A 14,460-nucleotide genomic window follows, 5' to 3' on the forward strand; every position below is an offset into this window, starting at 1 on the left:
GTTTTCAAGGGCTGATTTCATGCCCTGTGAAAAAAAGCCTTCTGTTTCCATCGCCAAAGCTTTCAGGGGAGCCTTTGCAACCTGCTGGCACCATTTTTGAGTGATTACCAAAAGTAAGATTCTTGCTGAAATTGTGACCCCGGGGCTTAGGGATTTTTTCAAAAAAATATTTTCCGCCGGTTAAGTTGTTGAGGGCTGATTTCTTGTCCTGTGATAAAAAGCCTTCTGTTTCGACTGCCAAACCTTTCAGGGGATCATTTGCAACGTGCTGGCACCATTTTTGAGTGAATTGCCAAAAGTCAGATTTTTGCTGAAATTGTGACCCCGGGGCTTAGGGATTTTTTCAAAAAAATATTTTCCGCCGGTTAAGTTGTTGAGGGCTGATTTCTTGTCCTGTGATAAAAAGCCTTCAGTTTCGACTGCCAAACCTTTCAGGGGATCATTTGCAACCGGTTGGCACCATTTTTGAGTGAATTGCCAAAAGTCAGATTTTTGCTGAAATTGTGACCCCGGGGCTTAGGGATTTTTTCAAAAAAATATTTTCCGCCGGTTAAGTTGTTGAGGGCTGATTTCTTGCCCTGTGAAAAAAAGCCTTCTGTTTCCATCGCCAAAGCTTTCAGGGGAGCCTTTGCAACCTGCTGGCACCATTTTTGAGTGAATTGCCAAAAGTCAGATTTTTGCTGAAATTGTGACCCCGGGGCTTAGGGATTTTTTTTAAAAAATATTTTCCGCCGGTTAAGTTGTTGAGGGCTGATTTCTTGTCCTGTGATAAAAAGCCTTCTGTTTCGACTGCCAAACCCTTCAGGGGAGCCTTTGCAACCTGCTAGCCCCATTTTTGAGTGAATTGCCAAAAGTCAGATTTTTGCTGAAATTGTGACCCCGGGGCTTAGGGATTTTTTCAAAAAAATATTTTCCGCAGTTTAGGTTTTCGAGGGCTGATTTCTTGCCCTGTGATAAAAAGACTTCTGTTTCGACTGCCAAACCCTTCAGCGGAGCCTTAGCAACCTGCTAGCCCCATTTTTGAGCGAATTGCCAAAAGTCAGATTTTTGCTGAAATTGTGACCCCGGGGCTTAGGGATTTTTTCAAAAAAATATTTTCCGCCGGTTTAGTTGTTGAGGACTGATTTCTTGTCCTGTGATAAAAAGCCTTCTGTTTCCATCGCCAAAGCTTTCAGGGGAGCATTTGCAACGTGCTGGCACCATTTTTGAGTGAATTGCCAAAAGTCAGATTTTTGCACAAATAGTGACCCCGGGGCTTCGGGATTTTTTCAAAAAAATATTTTCCGCCGGTTAGATTTTCGAGGGCTTATTTCTTGTCCTGTGATAAAAAGCCTTCTGTTTCCATCGCCAAAGATTTCAGGGGAGCCTTTGCAACCTGCTAGCACCATTTTTGAGTGAATTAACAAAAGTCAGATTTTTGCTGAAATTGTGACCCCGGGGCTTAGGGATTTTTTCAAAAAAATATTTTCCGCCGGTTAAGTTGTTGAGGGCTGATTTCTTGTCCTGTGATAAAAAGCCTTCAGTTTCGACTGCCAAACCTTTCAGGGGATCATTTGCAACCGGTTGGCACCATTTTTGAGTGAATTGCCAAAAGTCAGATTTTTGCTGAAATTGTGACCCCGGGGCTTAGGGATTTTTTCAAAAAAATATTTTCCGCCGGTTAAGTTGTTGAGGGCTGATTTCTTGTCCTGTGATAAAAAGCCTTCTGTTTCGACTGCCAAACCCTTCAGGGGAGCCTTTGCAACCTGCTAGCCCCATTTTTGAGTGAATTGCCAAAAGTCAGATTTTTGCTGAAATTGTGACCCCGGGGCTTAGGGATTTTTTCAAAAAAATATTTTCCGCAGGTTAGGTTTTCGAGGGCTGATTTCTTGCCCTGTGAAAAAAAGCCTTCTGTTTCCATCGCCAAAGCTTTCAGGGGAGCCTTTGCAACCTGCTGGCACCATTTTTGAGTGATTACCAAAAGTGAGATTTTTGCTGAAATTGTGACCCCGGGGCTTAGGGATTTTTTCAAAAAAATATTTTCCGCCGGTTAAGTTGTTGAGGGCTGATTTCTTGTCTTGTGAGAAAAAGCCTTCTGTTTCGACTGCCAAACCTTTCAGGGGATCATTTGCAACCGGTTGGCACCATTTTTGAGTGAATTGCCAAAAGTCAGATTTTTGCTGAAATTGTGACCCCGGGGCTTAGGGATTTTTTCAAAAAAAAAAAATTTCCGCCGGTTAAGTTGTTGAGGGCTGATTTCTTGTCCTGTGATAAAAAGCCTTCTGTTTCGACTGCCAAACCTTTCAGGGGAGCATTTGCAACGTGCTGGCACCATTTTTGAGTGAATTGCCAAAAGTCAGATTTTTGCTGAAATTGTGACCCCGGGGCTTAGGGATTTTTTTAAAAAAATATTTTCCGCCGGTTAAGTTGTTGAGGGCTGATTTCTTGTCCTGTGATAAAAAGCCTTCTGTTTCGACTGCCAAACCCTTCAGGGGAGCCTTTGCAACCTGCTAGCCCCATTTTTGAGTGAATTGCCAAAAGTCAGATTTTTGCTGAAATTGTGACCCCGGGGCTTAGGGATTTTTTCAAAAAAATATTTTCCGCAGTTTAGGTTTTCGAGGGCTGATTTCTTGCCCTGTGATAAAAAGCCTTCTGTTTCGACTGCCAAACCCTTCAGCGGAGCCTTAGCAACCTGCTAGCCCCATTTTTGAGCAAATTGCCAAAAGTCAGATTTTTGCTGAAATTGTGACCCCGGGGCTTAGGGATTTTTTCAAAAAAATATTTTCCGCCGGTTTAGTTGTTGAGGACTGATTTCTTGTCCTGTGATAAAAAGCCTTCTGTTTCCATCGCCAAAGCTTTCAGGGGAGCATTTGCAACGTGCTGGCACCATTTTTGAGTGAATTGCCAAAAGTCAGATTTTTGCTGAAATAGTGACCCCGGGGCTTAGGGATTTTTTCAAAAAAAAAATTCCGCAGGTTAGATTTTCGAGGGCTTATTTCTTGTCCTGTGATAAAAAGCCTTCTGTTTCCATCGCCAAAGATTTCAGGGGAGCCTTTGCAACCGGTTGGCACAATTTTTGAGTGAATTGCCAAAAGTCAGATTTTTGCTGAAATTGTGACCCCGGGGCTTAGGGATTTTTTCAAAAAAATATTTTCCGCCGGTTAAGTTGTTGAGGGCTGATTTCTTGTCCTGTCATAAAAAGCCTTCTGTTTCGACTGCCAAACCGTTCAGGGGAGCCTTTGCAACCTGCTAGCCCCATTTTTGAGTGGATTGCCAAAAGTCAAATTTTTGCTGAAATTGTGACCCTGGGGCTTAGGGATTTTTTCAAAAAAATATTTTCCGCAGTTTAGGTTTTCGAGGGCTGATTGCTTGTCCTGTGATCAAAAGCCTTCTGTTTCGACTGCCAAACCCTTCAGCGGAGCCTTAGCAACCTGCTAGCCCCATTTTTGAGTGAATTGCCAAAAGTCAGATTTTTGCTGAAATTGTGACCCCGGGGCTTCGGGATTTTTTCAAAAAAATATTTTCCGCCGGTTAGATTTTCGAGGGCTTATTTCTTGTCCTGTGATAAAAAGCCTTCTGTTTCCATCGCCAAAGCTTTCAGGGGAGCCTTTGCAACCTGCTGGCACCATTTTTGAGTGAATTGCCAAAAGTCAGATTTTTGCTGAAATTGTGACCCCGGGGCTTAGGGATTTTTTCAAAAAAATATTTTCTGCCGGTTAAGTTGTTGAGGGCTGATTTCTTGTCCTGTGATAAAAAGCCTTCTGTTTCGACTGCCAAACCTTTCAGGGGATCATTTGCAACCGGTTGGCACCATTTTTGAGTGAATTGCCAAAAGTCAGATTTTTGCTGAAATTCTGACCCCGGGGCTTAGGGATTTTTTCAAAAAAATATTTTCCGCCGGTTAAGTTGTTGAGGGCTGATTTCTTGTCCTGTGATAAAAAGCCTTCTGTTTCGACTGCCAAACCCTTCAGGGGAGGCTTTTGCAACCTGCTAGCCCCATTTTTGAGTGAATTGCCAAAAGTCAGATTTTTGCTGAAATTGTGACCCCGGGGCTTAGGGATTTTTTCAAAAAAAAAATTCCGCAGGTTAGATTTTCGAGGGCTTATTTCTTGTCCTGTGATAAAAAGCCTTCTGTTTCCATCGCCAAAGATTTCAGGGGAGCCTTTGCAACCGGTTGGCACAATTTTTGAGTGAATTGCCAAAAGTCAGATTTTTGCTGAAATTGTGACCCCGGGGCTTAGGGATTTTTTCAAAAAAATATTTTCCGCCGGTTAAGTTGTTGAGGGCTGATTTCTTGTCCTGTCATAAAAAGCCTTCTGTTTCGACTGCCAAACCCTTCAGGGGAGCCTTTGCAACCTGCTAGCCCCATTTTTGAGTGGATTGCCAAAAGTCAAATTTTTGCTGAAATTGTGACCCTGGGGCTTAGGGATTTTTTCAAAAAAATATTTTCCGCAGTTTAGGTTTTCGAGGGCTGATTGCTTGTCCTGTGATCAAAAGCCTTCTGTTTCGACTGCCAAACCCTTCAGCGGAGCCTTAGCAACCTGCTAGCCCCATTTTTGAGTGAATTGCCAAAAGTCAGATTTTTGCTGAAATTGTGACCCCGGGGCTTCGGGATTTTTTCAAAAAAATATTTTCCGCCGGTTAGATTTTCGAGGGCTTATTTCTTGTCCTGTGATAAAAAGCCTTCTGTTTCCATCGCCAAAGCTTTCAGGGGAGCCTTTGCAACCTGCTGGCACCATTTTTGAGTGAATTGCCAAAAGTCAGATTTTTGCTGAAATTGTGACCCCGGGGCTTAGGGATTTTTTCAAAAAAATATTTTCTGCCGGTTAAGTTGTTGAGGGCTGATTTCTTGTCCTGTGATAAAAAGCCTTCAGTTTCGACTGCCAAACCTTTCAGGGGATCATTTGCAACCGGTTGGCACCATTTTTGAGTGAATTGCCAAAAGTCAGATTTTTGCTGAAATTCTGACCCCGGGGCTTAGGGATTTTTTCAAAAAAATATTTTCCGCCGGTTAAGTTGTTGAGGGCTGATTTCTTGTCCTGTGATAAAAAGCCTTCTGTTTCGACTGCCAAACCCTTCAGGGGAGGCTTTTGCAACCTGCTAGCCCCATTTTTGAGTGAATTGCCAAAAGTCAGATTTTTGCTGAAATTGTGACCCCGGGGCTTAGGGATTTTTTCAAAAAAATATTTTCCGCAGGTTAGGTTTTCGAGGGCTGATTTCTTGCCCTGTGAAAAAAAGCCTTCTGTTTCCATCGCCAAAGCTTTCAGGGGAGCCTTTGCAACCTGCTGGCACCATTTTTGAGTGATTACCAAAAGTGAGATTTTTGCTGAAATTGTGACCCCGGGGCTTAGGGATTTTTTCAAAAAAATATTTTCCGCCGGTTAAGTTGTTGAGGGCTGATTTCTTGTCCTGTGATAAAAAGCCTTCTGTTTCGACTGCCAAACCTTTCAGGGGATCATTTGCAACCGGTTGGCACCATTTTTGAGTGAATTGCCAAAAGTCAGATTTTTGCTGAAATTGTGACCCCGGGGCTTAGGGATTTTTTCAAAAAAAAAAAATTTCCGCCGGTTAAGTTGTTGAGGGCTGATTTCTTGTCCTGTGATAAAAAGCCTTCTGTTTCGACTGCCAAACCTTTCAGGGGAGCATTTGCAACGTGCTGGCACCATTTTTGAGTGAATTGCCAAAAGTCAGATTTTTGCTGAAATTCTGACCCCGGGGCTTAGGGATTTTTTTTAAAATATATTTTCCGCCGGTTAAGTTGTTGAGGGCTGATTTCTTGTCCTGTGATAAAAAGCCTTCTGTTTCGACTGCCAAACCCTTCAGGGGAGCCTTTGCAAACTACTAGCCCCATTTTTGAGTGAATTGCCAAAAGTCAGATTTTTGCTGAAATTGTGACCCCGGGGCTTAGGGATTTTTTCAAAAAAATATTTTCCGCAGTTTAGGTTTTCGAGGGCTGATTTCTTGCACTGTGATAAAAAGCCTTCTGTTTCGACTGCCAAACCCTTCAGCGGAGACTTAGCAACCTGCTAGCCCCATTTTTGAGCGAATTGCCAAAAGTCAGATTTTTGCTGAAATTGTGACCCCGGGCCTTAGGGATTTTTTCAAAAAAATATTTTCTGGCGGTTTAGTTGTTGAGGACTGGTTTCTTGTCCTGTGATAAAAAGCCTTCTGTTTCCATCGCCAAAGCTTTCAGGGGAGCATTTGCAACGTGCTGGCACCATTTTTGAGTGAATTGCCAAAAGTCAGATTTTTGCTGAAATAGTGACCCCGGGGCTTAGGGATTTTTTCCAAAAAAAAAAATTCCGCAGGTTAGATTTTCGAGGGCTTATTTCTTGTCCTGTGATAAAAAGCCTTCTGTTTCCATCGCCAAAGATTTCAGGGGAGCCTTTGCAACCTGCTAGCACCATTTTTGAGTGAATTGCCAAAAGTCAGATTTTTGCTGAAATTGTGACCCCGGGGCTTAGGGATTTTTTCAAAAAAATATTTTCCGCCGGTTAAGTTGTTGAGGGCTGATTTCTTGTCCTGTGATAAAAAGCCTTCAGTTTCGACTGCCAATCCTTTCAGGGGAGCATTTGCAACATGCTGGCACCATTTTTTAGTGAATTGCCAAAAGTCAGATTTTTGCTGAAATTGTGACCCCGGGGCTTCGGGATTTTTTCAAAAAATTATTTTCCGCCGGTTAGATTTTCGAGGGCTTATTTCTTGTCCTGTGATAAAAAGCCTTCTGTTTCCATCGCCAAAGCTTTCAGGGGAGCCTTTGCAACCTGCTGGCACCATTTTTGAGTGAATTGCCAAAAGTCAGATTTTTGCTGAAATTGTGACACCGGGGCTTAGGGATTTTTTCAAAAAAATATTTTCCGCCGGTTAAGTTGCTGAGGGCTGATTTCTTGTCCTGTCATAAAAAGCCTTCTGTTTCGACTGCCAAACCCTTCAGCGGAGCCTTAGCAACCTGCTAGCCCCATTTTTGAGTGAATTGCCAAAAGTCAGATTTTTGCTGAAATTGTGACCCCGGGGCTTCGGGATTTTTTCAAAAAATTATTTTCCGCCGGTTAGATTTTCGAGGGCTTATTTCTTGTCCTGTGATAAAAAGCCTTCTGTTTCCATCGCCAAAGCTTTCAGGGGAGCCTTTGCAACCTGCTGGCACCATTTTTGAGTGGATTGCCAAAAGTCAGATTTTTGCTGAAATTGTGACCCCGGGGCTTAGGGATTTTTTCAAAAAAATATTTTCTGCCGGTTAAGTTGTTGAGGGCTGATTTCTTGTCCTGTGATAAAAAGCCTTCAGTTTCGACTGCCAAACCTTTCAGGGGATCATTTGCAACCGGTTGGCACCATTTTTGAGTGAATTGCCAAAAGTCAGATTTTTGCTGAAATTGTGACCCCGGGGCTTAGGGATTTTTTCAAAAAAATATTTTCCGCCGGTTAAGTTGTTGAGGGCTGATTTCTTGTCCTGTGATAAAAAGCCTTCTGTTTAGACTGCCAAACCCTTCAGCGGAGCCTTAGCAACCTGCTAGCCCCATTTTTGAGTGAATTGCCAAAAGTCAGATTTTTGCTGAAATTGTGACCCCGGGGCTTAGGGATTTTTTCAAAAAAATATTTTCCGCAGGTTAGGTTTTCGAGGGCTGATTTCTTGCCCTGTGAAAAAAAGCCTTCTGTTTCCATCGCCAAAGCTTTCAGGGGAGCCTTTGCAACCTGCTGGCACCATTTTTGAGTGAATTGCCAAAAGTCAGATTTTTGCTGAAATTGTGACCCCGGGGCTTAGGGATTTTTTCAAAAAAATATTTTCTGCCGGTTAAGTTGTTGAGGGCTGATTTCTTGTCCTGTGATAAAAAGCCTTCAGTTTCGACTGCCAAACCTTTCAGGGGATCATTTGCAACCGGTTGGCACCATTTTTGAGTGAATTGCCAAAAGTCAGATTTTTGCTGAAATTGTGACCCCGGGGCTTAGGGATTTTTTCAAAAAAATATTTTCCGCCGGTTAAGTTGTTGAGGGCTGATTTCTTGTCCTGTGATAAAAAGCCTTCTGTTTAGACTGCCAAACCCTTCAGGGGAGCCTTTGCAACCTGCTAGCCCCATTTTTGAGTGAATTGCCAAAAGTCAGATTTTTGCTGAAATTGTGACCCCGGGGCTTAGGGATTTTTTCAAAAAAATATTTTCCGCAGGTTAGGTTTTCGAGGGCTGATTTCTTGCCCTGTGAAAAAAAGCCTTCTGTTTCCATCGCCAAAGCTTTCAGGGGAGCCTTTGCAACCTGCTGGCACCATTTTTGAGTGATTACCAAAAGTGAGATTTTTGCTGAAATTGTGACCCCGGGGCTTAGGGATTTTTTCAAAAAAATATTTTCCGCCGGTTAAGTTGTTGAGGGCTGATTTCTTGTCCTGTGATAAAAAGCCTTCTGTTTCCATCGTCAAAGCTTTCAGGGGAGCATTTGCAACCAGTTGGCACCATTTTTGAGTGAATTGCCAAAAGTCAGATTTTTGCCGGGGCTTAGGGATTTTTTCAAAAAAATATTTTCCGCCGGTTTAGTTGTTGAGGACTGATTTCTTGTCCTGTGATAAAAAGCCTTCTGTTTCCATCGCCAAAGCTTTCAGGGGAGCCTTTGCAACCTGCTAGCCCCATTTTTGAGTGAATTGCCAAAAGTCAGATTTTTGCTGAAATTGTGACCCCGGGGCTTAGGGATTTTTTCAAAAAAATATTTTCCGCAGGTTAGGTTTTCGAGGGCTGATTTCTTGCCCTGTGAAAAAAAGCCTTCTGTTTCCATCGCCAAAGCTTTCAGGGGAGCCTTTGCAACCTGCTGGCACCATTTTTGAGTGAATTGCCAAAAGTCAGATTTTTGCTGAAATAGTGACCCCGGGGCTTAGGGATTTTTTCAAAAAAAAAATTCCGCAGGTTAGATTTTCGAGGGCTTATTTCTTGTCCTGTGATAAAAAGCCTTCTGTTTCCATCGCCAAAGATTTCAGGGGAGCCTTTGCAACCGGTTGGCACAATTTTTGAGTGAATTGCCAAAAGTCAGATTTTTGCTGAAATTGTGACACCGGGGCTTAGGGATTTTTTCAAAAAAATATTTTCCGCCGGTTAAGTTGTTGAGGGCTGATTTCTTGTCCTGTGATAAAAAGCCTTCAGTTTCGACTGCCAATCCTTTCAGGGGAGCATTTGCAACATGCTGGCACCATTTTTTAGTGAATTGCCAAAAGTCAGATTTTTGCTGAAATTGTGACCCCGGGGCTTCGGGATTTTTTCAAAAAATTATTTTCCGCCGGTTAGATTTTCGAGGGCTTATTTCTTGTCCTGTGATAAAAAGCCTTCTGTTTCCATCGCCAAAGCTTTCAGGGGAGCCTTTGCAACCTGCTGGCACCATTTTTGAGTGAATTGCCAAAAGTCAGATTTTTGCTGAAATTGTGACACCGGGGCTTAGGGATTTTTTCAAAAAAATATTTTCCGCCGGTTAAGTTGCTGAGGGCTGATTTCTTGTCCTGTCATAAAAAGCCTTCTGTTTCGACTGCCAAACCCTTCAGCGGAGCCTTAGCAACCTGCTAGCCCCATTTTTGAGTGAATTGCCAAAAGTCAGATTTTTGCTGAAATTGTGACCCCGGGGCTTCGGGATTTTTTCAAAAAATTATTTTCCGCCGGTTAGATTTTCGAGGGCTTATTTCTTCTCCTGTGATAAAAAGCCTTCTGTTTCCATCGCCAAAGCTTTCAGGGGAGCCTTTGCAACCTGCTGGCACCATTTTTGAGTGGATTGCCAAAAGTCAGATTTTTGCTGAAATTGTGACCCCGGGGCTTAGGGATTTTTTCAAAAAAATATTTTCTGCCGGTTAAGTTGTTGAGGGCTGATTTCTTGTCCTGTGATAAAAAGCCTTCAGTTTCGACTGCCAAACCTTTCAGGGGATCATTTGCAACCGGTTGGCACCATTTTTGAGTGAATTGCCAAAAGTCAGATTTTTGCTGAAATTGTGACCCCGGGGCTTAGGGATTTTTTCAAAAAAATATTTTCCGCCGGTTAAGTTGTTGAGGGCTGATTTCTTGTCCTGTGATAAAAAGCCTTCTGTTTCGACTGCCAAACCCTTCAGCGGAGCCTTAGCAACCTGCTAGCCCCATTTTTGAGTGAATTGCCAAAAGTCAGATTTTTGCTGAAATTGTGACCCCGGGGCTTAGGGATTTTTTCAAAAAAATATTTTCCGCAGGTTAGGTTTTCGAGGGCTGATTTCTTGCCCTGTGAAAAAAAGCCTTCTGTTTCCATCGCCAAAGCTTTCAGGGGAGCCTTTGCAACCTGCTGGCACCATTTTTGAGTGAATTGCCAAAAGTCAGATTTTTGCTGAAATTGTGACCCCGGGGCTTAGGGATTTTTTCAAAAAAATATTTTCTGCCGGTTAAGTTGTTGAGGGCTGATTTCTTGTCCTGTGATAAAAAGCCTTCAGTTTCGACTGCCAAACCTTTCAGGGGATCATTTGCAACCGGTTGGCACCATTTTTGAGTGAATTGCCAAAAGTCAGATTTTTGCTGAAATTGTGACCCCGGGGCTTAGGGATTTTTTCAAAAAAATATTTTCCGCCGGTTAAGTTGTTGAGGGCTGATTTCTTGTCCTGTGATAAAAAGCCTTCTGTTTAGACTGCCAAACCCTTCAGGGGAGCCTTTGCAACCTGCTAGCCCCATTTTTGAGTGAATTGCCAAAAGTCAGATTTTTGCTGAAATTGTGACCCCGGGGCTTAGGGATTTTTTCAAAAAAATATTTTCCGCAGGTTAGGTTTTCGAGGGCTGATTTCTTGCCCTGTGAAAAAAAGCCTTCTGTTTCCATCGCCAAAGCTTTCAGGGGAGCCTTTGCAACCTGCTGGCACCATTTTTGAGTGATTACCAAAAGTGAGATTTTTGCTGAAATTGTGACCCCGGGGCTTAGGGATTTTTTCAAAAAAATATTTTCCGCCGGTTAAGTTGTTGAGGGCTGATTTCTTGTCCTGTGATAAAAAGCCTTCTGTTTCCATCGTCAAAGCTTTCAGGGGAGCATTTGCAACCAGTTGGCACCATTTTTGAGTGAATTGCCAAAAGTCAGATTTTTGCCGGGGCTTAGGGATTTTTTCAAAAAAATATTTTCCGCCGGTTTAGTTGTTGAGGACTGATTTCTTGTCCTGTGATAAAAAGCCTTCTGTTTCCATCGCCAAAGCTTTCAGGGGAGCATTTGCAACGTGCTGGCACCATTTTTGAGTGAATTGCCAAAAGTCAGATTTTTGCTGAAATAGTGACCCCGGGGCTTAGGGATTTTTTCAAAAAAAAAATTCCGCAGGTTAGATTTTCGAGGGCTTATTTCTTGTCCTGTGATAAAAAGCCTTCTGTTTCCATCGCCAAAGATTTCAGGGGAGCCTTTGCAACCGGTTGGCACAATTTTTGAGTGAATTGCCAAAAGTCAGATTTTTGCTGAAATTGTGACACCGGGGCTTAGGGATTTTTTCAAAAAAATATTTTCCGCCGGTTAAGTTGTTGAGGGCTGATTTCTTGTCCTGTCATAAAAAGCCTTCTGTTTCGACTGCCAAACCCTTCAGGGGAGCCTTTGCAGCCTGCTAGCCCCATTTTCGAGTGGATTGCCAAAAGTCAGATTTTTGCTGAAATTGTGACCCTGGGGCTTAGGGATTTTTTCAAAAAAATATTTTCCGCAGTTTAGGTTTTCGAGGGCTGATTTCTTGCCCTGTGATCAAAAGCCTTCTGTTTCGACTGCCAAACCCTTCAGCGGAGCCTTAGCAACCTGCTAGCCCCATTTTTGAGTGAATTGCCAAAAGTCAGATTTTTGCTGAAATTGTGACACCGGGGCTTCGGGATTTTTTCAAAAAAATATTTTCCGCCGGTTAGATTTTCGAGGGCTTATTTCTTGTCCTGTGATAAAAAGCCTTCTGTTTCCATCGCCAAAGCTTTCAGGGGAGCCTTTGCAACCTGCTGGCACCATTTTTGAGTGAATTGCCAAAAGTCAGATTTTTGCTGAAATTGTGACCCCGGGGCTTAGGGATTTTTTCAAAAAAATATTTTCTGCCGGTTAAGTTGTTGAGGGCTGATTTCTTGTCCTGTGATAAAAAGCCTTCAGTTTCGACTGCCAAACCTTTCAGGGGATCATTTGCAACTGGTTGGCACCATTTTTGAGTGAATTGCCAAAAGTCAGATTTTTGCTGAAATTGTGACCCCGGGGCTTAGGGATTTTTTCAAAAAAATATTTTCCGCCGGTTTAGTTGTTGAGGACTGATTTCTTGTCCTGTGATAAAAAGCCTTCTGTTTCCATCGCCAAAGCTTTCAGGGGAGCATTTGCAACGTGCTGGCACCATTTTTGAGTGAATTGCCAAAAGTCAGATTTTTGCTGAAATAGTGACCCCGGGGCTTAGGGATTTTTTCAAAAAAAAAATTCCGCAGGTTAGATTTTCGAGGGCTTATTTCTTGTCCTGTGATAAAAAGCCTTCTGTTTCCATCGCCAAAGATTTCAGGGGAGCCTTTGCAACCGGTTGGCACAATTTTTGAGTGAATTGCCAAAAGTCAGATTTTTGCTGAAATTGTGACCCCGGGGCTTAGGGATTTTTTCAAAAAAATATTTTCCGCCGGTTAAGTTGTTGAGGGCTGATTTCTTGTCCTGTCATAAAAAGCCTTCTGTTTCGACTGCCAAACCCTTCAGGGGAGCCTTTGCAACCTGCTAGCCCCATTTTTGAGTGGATTGCCAAAAGTCAGATTTTTGCTGAAATTGTGACCCTGGGGCTTAGGGATTTTTTCAAAAAAATATTTTCCGCAGTTTAGGTTTTCGAGGGCTGATTGCTTGTCCTGTGATCAAAAGCCTTCTGTTTCGACTGCCAAACCCTTCAGCGGAGCCTTAGCAACCTGCTAGCCCCATTTTTGAGTGAATTGCCAAAAGTCAGATTTTTGCTGAAATTGTGACCCCGGGGCTTCGGGATTTTTTCAAAAAAATATTTTCCGCCGGTTAGATTTTCGAGGGCTTATTTCTTGTGCTGTGATAAAAAGCCTTCTGTTTCCATCGCCAAAGCTTTCAGGGGAGCCTTTGCAACCTGCTGGCACCATTTTTGAGTGAATTGCCAAAAGTCAGATTTTTGCTGAAATTGTGACCCCGGGGCTTAGGGATTTTTTCAAAAAAATATTTTCTGCCGGTTAAGTTGTTGAGGGCTGATTTCTTGTCCTGTGATAAAAAGCCTTCAGTTTCGACTGCCAAACCTTTCAGGGGATCATTTGCAACCGGTTGGCACCATTTTTGAGTGAATTGCCAAAAGTCAGATTTTTGCTGAAATTCTGACCCCGGGGCTTAGGGATTTTTTCAAAAAAATATTTTCCGCCGGTTAAGTTGTTGAGGGCTGATTTCTTGTCCTGTGATAAAAAGCCTTCTGTTTCGACTGCCAAACCCTTCAGGGGAGGCTTTTGCAACCGGTTGGCACAATTTTTGAGTGAATTGCCAAAAGTCAGATTTTTGCTGAAATTGTGACCCCGGGGCTTAGGGATTTTTTCAAAAAAATATTTTCCGCCGGTTAAGTTGTTGAGGGCTGATTTCTTGTCCTGTCATAAAAAGCCTTCTGTTTCGACTGCCAAACCCTTCAGGGGAGCCTTTGCAACCTGCTAGCCCCATTTTTGAGTGGATTGCCAAAAGTCAAATTTTTGCTGAAATTGTGACCCTGGGGCTTAGGGATTTTTTCAAAAAAATATTTTCCGCAGTTTAGGTTTTCGAGGGCTGATTGCTTGTCCTGTGATCAAAAGCCTTCTGTTTCGACTGCCAAACCCTTCAGCGGAGCCTTAGCAACCTGCTAGCCCCATTTTTGAGTGAATTGCCAAAAGTCAGATTTTTGCTGAAATTGTGACCCCGGGGCTTCGGGATTTTTTCAAAAAAATATTTTCCGCCGGTTAGATTTTCGAGGGCTTATTTCTTGTCCTGTGATAAAAAGCCTTCTGTTTCCATCGCCAAAGCTTTCAGGGGAGCCTTTGCAACCTGCTGGCACCATTTTTGAGTGAATTGCCAAAAGTCAGATTTTTGCTGAAATTGTGACCCCGGGGCTTAGGGATTTTTTCAAAAAAATATTTTCTGCCGGTTAAGTTGTTGAGGGCTGATTTCTTGTCCTGTGATAAAAAGCCTTCAGTTTCGACTGCCAAACCTTTCAGGGGATCATTTGCAACCGGTTGGCACCATTTTTGAGTGAATTGCCAAAAGTCAGATTTTTGCTGAAATTCTGACCCCGGGGCTTAGGGATTTTTTCAAAAAAATATTTTCCGCCGGTTAAGTTGTTGAGGGCTGATTTCTTGTCCTGTGATAAAAAGCCTTCTGTTTCGACTGCCAAACCCTTCAGGGGAGGCTTTTGCAACCTGCTAGCCCCATTTTTGAGTGAATTGCCAAAAGTCAGATTTTTGCTGAAATTGTGACCCCGGGGCTTAGGGATTTTTTCAAAAAAATATTTTCCGCAGGTTAGGTTTTCGAGGGCTGATTTCTTGCCCTGTGAAAAAAAGCCTTCTGTTTCCATCGCCAAAG

The sequence above is a fragment of the Podarcis liolepis genome, assembly GCF_965112155.1.
Source record: "Podarcis liolepis genome assembly, chromosome: 11".
Classification (NCBI taxonomy): domain Eukaryota; kingdom Metazoa; phylum Chordata; class Lepidosauria; order Squamata; family Lacertidae; genus Podarcis; species Podarcis liolepis.